This window comes from Panthera uncia, chromosome E1 (assembly GCF_023721935.1).
Source record: "Panthera uncia isolate 11264 chromosome E1, Puncia_PCG_1.0, whole genome shotgun sequence".
NCBI classification, from domain to species: domain Eukaryota; kingdom Metazoa; phylum Chordata; class Mammalia; order Carnivora; family Felidae; genus Panthera; species Panthera uncia.
The window spans coordinates 59,359,256-59,370,318 of record NC_064814.1 but is presented as its reverse complement, the minus strand read 5'-3'; the positions used below and the strand labels follow the sequence as shown (position 1 = coordinate 59,370,318).

General features: G+C 55.1%; 1 protein-coding gene across 1 annotated transcript in view; it reads right to left on the bottom strand.

Moving 5' to 3' along the window:
- Positions 1-11,063, bottom strand: part of PRSS22 (serine protease 22) — a 23,732-nt gene extending 12,669 nt beyond the window's left edge. The window contains exon 1 of the mRNA XM_049637333.1: positions 8,035-11,063. The gene's annotated coding sequence lies outside the window, so the exon portion shown is untranslated. The remainder of the gene's footprint in view (positions 1-8,034) is intronic.

The window sequence follows — 11,063 nt, the reverse complement described above, 5'->3', positions numbered from 1 at the left end:
CCCGACCCTGGGATCACGATCTGAGCCAAAATGAAGAGTCGGATGCTCAACCGACTGAGCCACCCAGGTGCCCCAATCCGCTTATTAAATGTAACACATTTTGGTATCGCCCATGTCCGTAAACTATTCATCCATAATATGATTACTAATACGATATAACAGTCCATTGTGTAAGTGACCCAAGGCCTGTCCTCTGATACCGGATATTCATTCTTTTTACTGTTGCATATGATGCTTCCGTCAACCACCTTGTTCACAAATCCTTAAGAAACATCTCTCATCTGTTCCTCACGTTGCAGCAAGAACTCGGCGCCCAGGAAGAGACCAGCGATACACACTCGGGGACAGAAAAGACTGTTTATTTCGCACTGGTGCTGGCCCAGCGGAGTCACCTCCAAAGGCTGAGCACCCGGACTCGGGTTTTACTGACCCTTTAAACATATGTGCTTCCGGGTTGGGCGGGACTAGGACAGTCAAGCTTCTGGTTCCTGGCTGCTGGCTGCCATAAGGGGCAAGATTACAGAAGCCACAAGCATACAGGGGGAGAACCCGGCCTCGGACACCTGGCTGGCCCTTTTTTATCTGCTCTCACCCATTTTCCTTCTCATTCCCCGCTCTTGATTCTCAAGCTGCTGTAGCAGACTTAGAGAAAATCCGTTTGTGGGGGCCAGGGGGCCCTTTGCTGCCACGGAGGGAGGGGCAAAGGCCGTTCTGGCTTCTTCCTGCTGGACACGGATGTCGAGGGGAGGAAAGTGACCGCCAGGGTTCTTCGCCATCCAAAGGGGAGTAGCGACACTAGAACGCTCCATCTGGAGCATCATCTGGAGTGTTACAGCTTCCAGGCGGGAGGAAACCAACCTGGTTAGCGTAGTCAGAACACAAGGACCAAACAGGAGGGCTGTGACAAGCACCAGGAGAGGACCAGCTAAGGGAGGAGCCAGGATGCCCAATTCTACATGTTCCTCCGACCGTTCCAGGAGGAACCGTTCCTGCCTCGTTTGGCGATTCGCTCCCTTAACCTGTGGACCATACCTCCGACTGTCCCTGATTGGCTGGCACAGAAGCAGCAGTCTTTGTTCAGGAAGAGACACGGCCCTCCCCTTTCAGCAGTGGGAGGCCCAGCCCTCTTCTGTTCCGTAAGACTACCGCTGCTAGGGAGTCTACTTGGGCTTGTGACACCACCAGAGGTTCGATAACCCGTTCTGTGCCGTCTGTCGGGTCCCTGGACAATTCATGGCAGTAAGTGGGTGAGGACACGGTTCCTCCTACTCCGGTGCCCACCCCTGCCGCATCCCTAAGGCAATCAGCAGGGGGATGACTTGAGTGGCTCTTTTTGAGCGAGTATATGCTGCCACGGGTACTCTAAGAGACCGATGTTGGGAACAACGTTTATCTTACGAGGAGGAAGGCCAGGGTACAGTGCCCGTCCAGTCAGCCGGCAGACATAGGGAGGCGTCCGTCCCACAGATAAAGAGAAGCCCTGGGAGGGGTCGACACCAGGCTTGGCTCGTAGGAAGATGACTGAGCTCCTGACTGTCAAGACTTTGGTTGCACTGGCCGATGGTCAGAATGCCAAATGGCTCTGTTCCCCTCTTGTCTGTCAGGCAACTGGGAGCCACTGGGGGCAGTTCGACTCCAGTTGGTACAGGTCTCCCCGTGCAGGGCTCCGGGTCTTTTGGTAGCAGGGTAACATTTACAGGGGCCTGTGTTATCGGACTAGCTGCCTAACGGGTGGGTCCCGCGGATAAGCAGAGCCGGCAGGATTGGTAGCACCGAGGAGGCGATGAGCTGCGTTTAACCTCTGGTCCAGACGGGGACCTAAGGCAAGCGGTCTACCTGATTCACGTCCCCGCGGAGGACGACCCGACAGGCACGGGGAACATCAGGGCAGGTCGGATCGGGCAGCCCCCAGTAACGTTTCATTTTCATTCTTCCCGTCCAGTAAGTTTTCCCGCTTCTGGTACAGGGAGTGACCCTCCTGGTATAACATCTGTCCGGCACGTGGGGGTACACGGTGGCACAGGGACACGTGGTAGTGTCGTCTGACCTCTGTGGACCGGAGCGTTGGGGCAGGAGTCGGGAAGGGCACAGGGGGAGGAGTGGCCTCTGTAGGAGGCCGAGCGGGGTAGCAGGCAGTGCAACCCCGTGCGTCTGTTACAGAAGTTTGGCCCTCATGACGACAGATGGGGTCCGGTGGTGGGGAGCACAGAGTGGCTCTTCGGGCCTTGGGGGACAGGCGGGGAGTGACAGGTCGCACATCTGCATGGCGGGAGCGAGCAGACGCTTTCTGAGCAGGTTAGGAACAGGGATATGCGCCACGGGGACGGGAGACAGGGCCAGCCCTTCCTGGGCTGGGAGACGGTTCTAAAGGCAGAGAACAACGTGCAGAGGACATCAATCGCAACTCAGATCGTGCACACCTAAGGAGAACGAGCCATCCTGACACTAGTGAGCAGAGGGAGGCTAACGGGAGTCAGTGACCGAGGCGCCCGTCTGTGGAGTAACTTGGGTCAGCCCTAAGCAGAGAGCATGGCGACACGTATGGCAAAAGAAACTGGCAGGGGATGACAGGTAAATTCGAGAACGACGTGCTGTAGGTCACTGAAGTCGCTTGGTGATTTCCTCAAGCTTCTGCTTACCCAGAGCCCTCAGGGGTTGGCTGCAGGCCGCTTATCGGCGCTGTGCTCTTAAGGGTGGTCTGTAGAGGACTGTTCTGGCTCCCGAAGTTCCTTTCCATTCCAAGTGGTTGTCAGGCGACGGGCGGGCCGCCTTTACTCGAGACTGGTGGATCCAGGCGGTTAGTCCTGCGACCTTGAGGGCCGCGGGCGTGGTTAGCACAACGAAATAGGGTTCCTTCCAGGTAGGTTTGAGTGGTTTCCTTTTCTTATCTTTACTCCAAACCGGATCCCCAGGTTTGTGGGATGTACAGCTATTCCACGGGAAATAGGTGTCCTGTCCGTCACCATGTATGTATCCCAAATAGTTTTCCCTAATTCTTGTTTCCCGAGTTCTGTCAGGTCCCCCTTGAATTTGACTAGTGGAGGGGATCTTCCAGAGAGGATATCGAATGGGGAGGATCCGATTTTTTGCCCGGGGTGTACAGCGTATTTGGAGAATTGCTAGATAGAGGTCGTATGTCTGGCAAATTAGTTTCCTGACGCAGTTTCGCCATGGCTGATTTAAGGGTCCGGTTCCATACGTTCCGCTTTCTCTGAACTCGGGCTGGTAGGCTGCGTGTAAGTTCTATCGGATGCCCAGGGATACGTTAGGCATCACCTCGGCCACAAAAGCCGGGCCGCTGTCTGAGCCCATGGTTCACGGCATTCCACGTCTGGGGATGATATCCCTTAGCAAGGCCTTGGTGACTACTCTTGCCTTTTCGGTGCGTGTGGGGTAGGCCTCCGCCCAGCCCGGAAACGTGCAGACGAATAGAAGAAATTCGTATCCTCCGCCGGTTCTCATTTCGGTAAAGCCTACCTCCAAATCTTTGAAGGGTGCCTGACCGCAGCAATGGATTCCCACGGGTCCAGTGGGGCTCCGTCTGGTGTTATTTTGAGCACAGAGGAGGCAGCGTTGAGAGACCGAGGCACAGAAGGACGGGAGCCGAGCGATTACATAGTAACAGCCCGATAAGGTTTCAAGGGCGGTTCTTCCCAGGTGGGGGAGCTCAGGCTGCTGGGGAACCACCTGGCGGGCTAGCGGCTCCAGTACACAGACTCTTTGGTCCCCAAGTACCCACCACCCTTCCGTCTGGCCTCCTGTTTCCCGCTGTGCCCATTCTGTCTCTTGGATCGTGTACCTTGGGGAAGCCGGCAGCTCCGGGGCCAGCGTGATTTTCGAGGGTGCCGTTCATTCTCCCGCTGCTTGTTTAGCTGTGGCGTCTGCCCGTCAGTTACCTTCCGACACGGAGTCCTTTCCCCTTTGGCGTCCCCTGCAGTGGATGACTGCTACCTCCCTCGGTTCCCAGACTGCCCTCAGTAGTTTTAGGATTTCTTCCCAATTTTTTCTTTCTTTTCCTCCTGTGGTCAAAAGTCCGTTCTCCTTGTGTAGGGCCCCACGTGCAGGTAGAGTGGCAAGGGCATGGCACAAGTCAGCGTGTCTGTTGGCCTGTCTGTCCTTCCTGAATTCTAGTGCTCTCATTAGGGCCCACGGTTCTGCTCTTTGAGCTGGTCGTCCTTGTGGAAGGGCCTCTGCTTCTGTGACCTCGAAATCAGAGACTCCTGCGTAACCGGCGTCCACGAAACTGCTGCCGTCAGTGTACAGGGTGAGATTAGGATTTTGTAAGGCTCTGTCTGACAGGTCAGGTCGGCTGGAAAAGACTCCGTCAAGGACCCCTAGACAATCATGCTCTGGGGGCCCTGCCGCTGCAGGCAAGAAAGTGGCAGGGTTTAGTTTCTACGGCTTCCGATCTGATTCGTGGGACCACACAGCGGTCCCTGATACTGTCATCCGAGCACGTGTTAGCCAGTGTTGCCCTCCGGCATCTATCACGGTAATAATAGCACGGGGAACCTCAGAGCTTAGGTCTTGCCCCAACACGAGTGTGCCTGCTTCCTTGATCACAAGTGCGGTGGCTGCCAGGGCCCTCAGACAGGGTGGCCGTCCTCCCACAGCTGAGTTAATCTGCTTTGAAAGATATGCCACTGGTCTTGGTCAAGCTCCAGATTCCCGGGTGAGAACCCCCAGGGCCACCCCACTGCTTTCACGTACGAACAGACTGAAATCTCGTGATACATCTGGAAGTCCCAGGGCCGGGGCCTCTGCGAGTTTTGTTTTTATGGTTTTGAAATGCCTTTTCTTGATGAGGGCCCCAGAAAAGGGGTGCCCTTTCTTCCCCCTTTGGTGCCTCATAGAGAGGTCCGGCCAACTCCGAGAACCCTGGGATCCATATCCGACAGAATCTTACTGCTCCCAGGAACTCTTGGACCTGCTAGCGAGGAGTGGGAACCAGAATGGCACAGACTGCCTGTTTCCTTTCGGCTCGCAGCATCCATTTGCCTTGAGTAATTCTGAAGCCCAAATATTTAACTTCCTACGGGCAAATCTGTGCCTTTTTCTTTGACACCCGGTATCCCACCTCTGCTAGCGGCCTGAGTGGGGCCCTGGTTCCCTCTCAGCACTGGGTCCGCCTGGGACTGGCTGGCAGGAGATTGTCCACGTACTGGAGGAGGACACATCCTAGGTCCCGTCCCAGAAACCTGGCTAAGTCAGATGCCAGTGCCCCACTGAATAAGGCTGGTGGGTTTTTTAATCCCTGCAGCAGTCTAGTCCAAGTGAATTGTTCGTTTGCTCCTGTGGTAGGGTTTTCCCATCCAAAGGCAAATAGGGGTTGGCTATTAGGTGCTAGCTGGAGACAGAAGAAGGTGTCCTTTAAATCTAGACACGTGAAACATCCTGCCTCAGAGGGTATGAGTCCTAGCAGAGCATATGGGTTGGGCAATGCTGAACGCAGCCTGACGACTGCTCCATTTACGGCTCTTAGGTCCTGCACAGGACGGTGATCATCTGTCCCAGGCTTTTTCACGGGCAGCAGGGGCGTATTCCACGGGGACTGGCATCGTTTCACCAGTCCCCATTTGAGTAGCCTGTCCAAGAGTGTCTGGATCCCCAGGCGTGCCTCCCATGAGATCACGTATGGGCATATTTTGACAGGCTGGGCCCCAGGCTTTAGGTCAATTAATATTGGGGAGGGTGGTTTTTTTGCAGATGAGAGGGGGGTTCCTTCTGCCCAAACTGAAGGGAATTCAGCTTCTAGCTTGGGGGCCACAGTTGGCTCACCGGGAGGGGAAGTATATAATCTCCATTCCTCTTCCCGTGGAATCATCAGGGACAAAACCATGGGTTGGGCCTTTTCATTTAGGTGCTGTTGTGTCCGTGCATCCAAGGTGAAGGCTATTTGTGCGCCCATCTTGGCCAGGAGGTCTCTACCTAACAGTGACAGTGGGCAGTCAGGTAGATACAGGAATTCGTGAACTGCTTGGTGACCTCCCAGGTCACTGTCAGGGACGGCAAAATGGCCTTCAGGTTTGCATCCCAGTGGCTCCTACGATGGTGACTTCTCGACCCGACAGAGGTGCCACCCTGTGTGTCCCCGCAGAGTGTTCGGCCCCTGTGTCGACCATGAAGTCTACTGTCTGGCCCCCCACCTTCATTTTGACCATGGGCTCATGGGGGCCCAGCTGGATACCGATCAGGTTGGCCTCGGGTGGTTCTGGTTGGTAGCATCTCGGTGGAGTAGAAGCTTTTGGTTTCCCTTTTTGGCGGCTGGGCCATTCATTTTTCCAGGGTCCACATTCCTTGCAGTAGACACGTTGACCCCATCCCAGTGGCGCCCTTCTTTTTTGTTCTTGAGCCCCTTGTGGTTTCCGTGCCCTTCCACAGAGGGTGGTCGCCCCAAGGCCGCGGCCAGGAGAGCTGCCTTTTGTTTCACTCTGCTGTCCGCCTCCTTTCTGGCAGCTTGGCCCCAATTTACAAAAACCTTGTTGGCGATTTCCAATAGTTCGGTGGCGTTCTTTCCACCAAATCCTTCCAATTTTTGGAGCTTCTGTCTAATGTCACTATGGGGCTATCCCACAAAGGCAGGAGTGACCATGTGCTGGTTTTTGAGGGCTTCTGGGTCGATGGAGTATAAACTCTGAAGGCTTCACATAATTTTCACAGAAGTCAGCCGGACCCTCTTCTGGCTTTTGACACACCTCAGATACTTTTGCCATGTTGGTAGGCTGTTTGGCCCCTGCTTTTACCCCTTGGAGGAAGGCTAGTCGGTATCTTTCTAGTCTGGCCCTTCCCACTTCTGTGTTCCTCTTCGGGCACAGCCTCCCGTGCCTAGGCCTCAACGTCTAGTTGTCCATCTGGTGCTTGAGTCGGGAGCCATCTTCTGGCTTTGGTGACAATTCGCTGGTGCTCTTCTGGTTGAAAAGGGGACGCAGAAGCTGCTTACAGTTGACCCAGGCAGGGCGCTGAGACTGGAATATGGACTCTAGAAGATCATCGCCTGCGGCCTCTCAGAGTTGGGCGAGTGTGGTGTCTCCCGGTGAGGAGGTCAGTAGTGGAGAACCATTGGTAGTAGAAAGGGTCCCATCGGGGCCTATTCCCTGTAGACCCGTCTCCTGCAATGGCATCTACATTGCCACTGGGGCCTTAGACCTTGAGCCGTGGACCTACGGCACCCTCCTACTGGTTCAGGTGTCCCCGGTGGGGGCGGACTGACTGCTGGCGGGGGTGAGACCGATGGGAGTGGACTGTCAGCCAGGCGAGGTTCCCCTCCCTCGACTGATGGGACTCTGGGGGCCTATGGTGGCAGAAAAGGAAGGATGTCTAAATTTTCTTCAAGGACGGGGGCGTTTTTTTCTGTCGTGAGGTCTTCTCAGCCCGTGCCACTAAGACCCTACGCTGTCCTTTACTGAACCCAAGGAGGCTTGACTTGGGCTATTTCCAGCCACTGATGGATGTATGGGAATTGATCCAGGTGGCTGGGGTCTCAAGAAACTACTTTATAAACAGCTCAGACTGGGGGGACATCTAGGGTGCCCTCAGGGGGCCAGCCTACACCAAATGCAGGCCATTCTAATTCAGAGAGGGTTCGTAATTTCCCGGGGGTCAATTTGACCCCACAGTCACCTGAAAATCCCTTTTTAAAATTCTTATCACACATTCCAGAACAGTTGGTTTTGAGGAACCCCCCCCCCCATCCTGGTATCCCAGATGGGTCCCTCCCAATGTGCGGTGTCGCAGGACAAACACGAGGGAAGAGGTCGCTTCGTCCACCTGGCCGCTCTCCTCGCAGGTACTCAGACGCCTCTTAACGTTGGCAGGTCAGTATAAACCCGACTCAGATCAGGCCTCGGCGGACCTGATTCTGCCTTGAGCCGTTATGAGGCTGTCAAGGAATCACAGGGTAGGACCCACTCAGGCTCCGTGGCCGAGACCGTGTAGCACTCACACACACATTCAGACAGACTACAGACTTCCACCTGGGACTTCCCTGTCCTAGGGCGGGCCTGAACTCGGTGCTGGGTCCCCGGGGACACTCACCCGATCCGATGTCCCGTCCTGGCAGAATTTTCTGACTCCCCTAGAGTCAGTCTGAAAACAGCGGCGGCCGACTACTGTCGGGCCTGGTGAGGGTCGCGGTCAAGGTGGTGGCGTACCTTCCTTTGTCACAGGGCCCCGCGATGAGTGGGCTCTCCGTGGCCTCCCACAGTGGTGACTCAAGGGGCCAGCACGGCTGTCGGCTTCCTGGCCAACGCACCAAAAATATTACAGCAAAGAGTCCAGCAAAGGACAAGCGACACACACTCAGGGAATTAAAAAAAGACTATTTCGCACCGGTGCCGTCCCAGCGGAGTCACCTCCCAAAGCTGAGCACCCGGCTCGGGTTTTACTGACCCTTTATACCTAAGTGTTTCCGGGTTGGGTGGGACTAGTACAATCAGTCTTCCGGTTCCTGGCTGCTGGCTGATGTGGGGGCAAGCAAGATTACAGAAGCCAAAAGCAAGCAAGGGGAGTATCTGGCCTTGGACATCTGGCTGGCCCTTTTTTATCTGCTCTCACCAGCTTTCCTTCTCACTCAAGTCGCATTCTCAGTAGGAAAATCACTAGCTTATAAACTTATCTGACATGCACTGTCGAACTCCTCTCTTTTCTAAAGGCTTTTCTAGAGCTGTGTAGTGATTCTTTTTTTCTGTTCTTTATCATGAAGAAATAGAACACAAATGTTTTCCCTCGAATCGGCAGGGTTGGAAGGCCCAGTCTTTCTTGCCCTTAAGGGCAGAACTAATCCTCCAGCTGCTAAGGACGGGTGTCAAAGCTGAGTTCACCAGCAAGGTGTTGTGAAAGACGGAGCACCGGTGTGGAGAGAGGACAGGAAATGTGTCAGCTAGGAACAGGAAAGGGGAAAGAGTTCCCCAAGTCTAAGATGGGCGGACATGCAAACCTAGCAAAGTTCAGCGAGGGCGCCCCTCAAACGCCCAGGAGCCCCAGGAAGCCGAAGCTTCCCTGGTAGAGCCCAGCTCTCACCAGGAGACCCCACTGCTCTGGTGACCACAGAAGGCTCACCTGATCAGGATCTGCCCCCTACCCAGGCCCCCGCCTCCGCCTGCCCCACACCTGGGACCCCCACTTCCCTACGCAGGCACATTTTTAGCCGGGAGGCCCTGATAGGGCCCGAACTGAATGTCAACTACAGGTTAAACAGGGACTTCCCTAAATACCCTGCTCCCATAGCCCCCCACCCACCCCCACAAACTCTAGCAATTAAAAACATTAATACCTGTTGAGACGGGGGTGGGGGGCTCCCAGCCTCTCCCGCAAGCCTGTTTTCATGGTTTCAAACTGGTTGTTAAACATGTTTAATGTCGTCCCTGCACCTGTCCTGGTGGGTGGGGTGGGGAGCAGTGCAGGAAATGGATGGAACCAGGTTGAGCTGGGAGAATGGTTAATATCACCTCCATTCTCCTGCTTTCTTCCAAACTGGTTGACACTCCCATTCCTTCCCAGCTTGCTTACTATGGGCCCTCAGTCTGTTCTAGACCCACAAAGTGCAGGGCAGCCCATGCCGGTGAGGGCGAACACTGCTCTAGAATCCTGTGGACTTCAGTTCCGACAACTGCTGGCTAACATATGGCCTCACTTCCTCCTTATTCTGCCCAAAGCACAGTCTTCCCCACCGTACAGATGAGGAAATCAGCTCACAGACCGGAGCAGGGACGTACCAAGACCAGGAGCCAAATGCCCCAGGGATGTTTTAACACCTTGAGAAGCCCGGAGCATTCTTAGCTTTGAACCCCTGACCACACGGCACAAATCATATGAACGTGCACATCTCTCTACAGGGTAAATGCAACCACGCCTAACTATGTGCTTTGAGTAGCAGTTGGCTGGTGGACAGTAATAAGGTATTAATAATAAATCTAGTCTATTGTTTATTGATATATATATATAAATAACCACCTATTCGTTTCAATTTGGAGCTCCCTTTTCCTATTTGAGATAAGGATTGTTTTTCAGGACTCAGACGTTTTTATAAGCCCTGCTGGGCTACCAGAGGCTGAGACCCTGGTTTTCTCAGGGCGTGCCCAGCTCCTCCCCATCCCCCTGCCATATGATCCCCATTTTACACACAACCAAACCACATACAGGGTTTCTGTGAGTGCAAACAACAGAAGGCTGTGACTCATACTGGCTGAGGCAAAACAACCTGACTGTATTATTGTATGATGTCAGGAAACACCTGCCCAGGAAAACAAAAGGTGTCAATAACCTTACTCTCCGGCCTCACAAAAATCAACTGAAAACCGCCCCAACTTTCGACAGGTAGCATTAAGCCACAGCTGAAGCTCCAAGGCTCATGAAATCCTCACGTCACCGGGACCACAAATCCTGAGCTATGTGACCCGATCCTTACCCAACCCTAATTAAAAAATCTTGCATCAAAAAGCCCCCCTTCAGCCTGGCCCCAAACCTCAACACCCCAACTCTGCCCCTCCACCTCCTCTCGACTAACTACCCTTTCAGACAGTGCTCTCCCCGAACAAGAGAAGGAAGCATCGGACTCAGTTTTGTCTTAGCTACAGGCTGTTTCGACGGTATTTTCAGGGAGCCAGCGTTTGACTCGGGAGGGCCGCGTCCGGTCAGGCTGGCGGGCAGCGCTGCCCTAAACGTCGCCGGAGCGGGGGGCACTGCGGGCCCCCGAGCAAGGGTTCGGGGCCAGGGGGGCAAGGGCAGCGTGTGCGGCAGAGTGTGCTGCACCAGAAGGGCGAAATGTCTTGCCCAAGGCCACGCACACAGGCCTGCGCCCCGGGAGCAGAAGCTGCCGCCCCCAGGCCTCCAGCTTCCCCGCCGGCCGGGCTTGGCCCTGGTCCGCCCCCGTACGGACGCCCGATCTCCCGGGCGCTGCTGCCTCAGGGTGACTCACGAGGAAGCTCCTGCCCCTCGTCCCTCCGCACTGATCCGGCCGGACTCGGAACCCGGGAAAAGACAAGCAGCCCGGCGCGGTGACTAATAAACGCTTCCCTTCAAACCAACCAGGCGCGCGCGGGACGCCCAGGCGGCGGAAGTGCGGC